This window comes from Fusarium oxysporum, chromosome 2 (assembly GCF_000149955.1).
Source record: "Fusarium oxysporum f. sp. lycopersici 4287 chromosome 2, whole genome shotgun sequence".
NCBI classification, from domain to species: Eukaryota; Fungi; Ascomycota; class Sordariomycetes; order Hypocreales; family Nectriaceae; genus Fusarium; species Fusarium oxysporum.
The window spans coordinates 4,754,876-4,755,955 of record NC_030987.1 but is presented as its reverse complement, the minus strand read 5'-3'; the positions used below and the strand labels follow the sequence as shown (position 1 = coordinate 4,755,955).

At 50.1% G+C, this 1,080-nt stretch overlaps 1 non-coding gene across 1 annotated transcript; it reads left to right on the top strand.

Annotated features, from left to right (window-relative positions):
- Window positions 1-195: 195 nt before the first annotated feature.
- FOXG_19918 lies at window positions 196-1,080 on the top strand (the record flags this gene model as incomplete). Its single annotated transcript, XR_001936380.1, has 1 exon — window positions 196-1,080. It is a non-coding gene; the product is annotated as an 18S ribosomal RNA (ribosomal RNA).

The window sequence follows — 1,080 nt, the reverse complement described above, 5'->3', positions numbered from 1 at the left end:
CCACACCTCCCATAGCGGGTTCGGTGCGGCGGACGGACGCCCTGGGGAATTTAGAGGGGGAAAGCGGATTGCCCTAGCGGTGTCGTTGGCCCTGCCGACCTCACTGCGAAAAGGCGCGACTTCACCGTCGCCACCCAGTAACTTGTCTCTCCGGCGCTTCACGGCGCTGGTGGCCAACCCCGGCACACGATAGTTACCTGGTTGATTCTGCCAGTAGTCATATGCTTGTCTCAAAGATTAAGCCATGCATGTCTAAGTATAAGCAATTATACCGCGAAACTGCGAATGGCTCATTATATAAGTTATCGTTTATTTGATAGTACCTTACTACTTGGATAACCGTGGTAATTCTAGAGCTAATACATGCTAAAAATCCCGACTTCGGAAGGGATGTATTTATTAGATTAAAAACCAATGCCCTTCGGGGCTCACTGGTGATTCATGATAACTCCTCGAATCGCATGGCCTTGTGCCGGCGATGGTTCATTCAAATTTCTTCCCTATCAACTTTCGATGTTTGGGTATTGGCCAAACATGGTTGCAACGGGTAACGGAGGGTTAGGGCTCGACCCCGGAGAAGGAGCCTGAGAAACGGCTACTACATCCAAGGAAGGCAGCAGGCGCGCAAATTACCCAATCCCGACACGGGGAGGTAGTGACAATAAATACTGATACAGGGCTCTTTTGGGTCTTGTAATTGGAATGAGTACAATTTAAATCCCTTAACGAGGAACAATTGGAGGGCAAGTCTGGTGCCAGCAGCCGCGGTAATTCCAGCTCCAATAGCGTATATTAAAGTTGTTGTGGTTAAAAAGCTCGTAGTTGAACCTTGGGCCTGGCTGGCCGGTCCGCCTCACCGCGTGTACTGGTCCGGCCGGGCCTTTCCCTCTGTGGAACCCCATGCCCTTCACTGGGTGTGGCGGGGAAACAGGACTTTTACTGTGAAAAAATTAGAGTGCTCCAGGGCAGGCCTATGCTCGAATACATTAGCATGGAATAATAGAATAGGACGTGTGGTTCTATTTTGTTGGTTTCTAGGACCGCCGTAATGATTAATAGGGACAGTCGGGGGCATCAGTA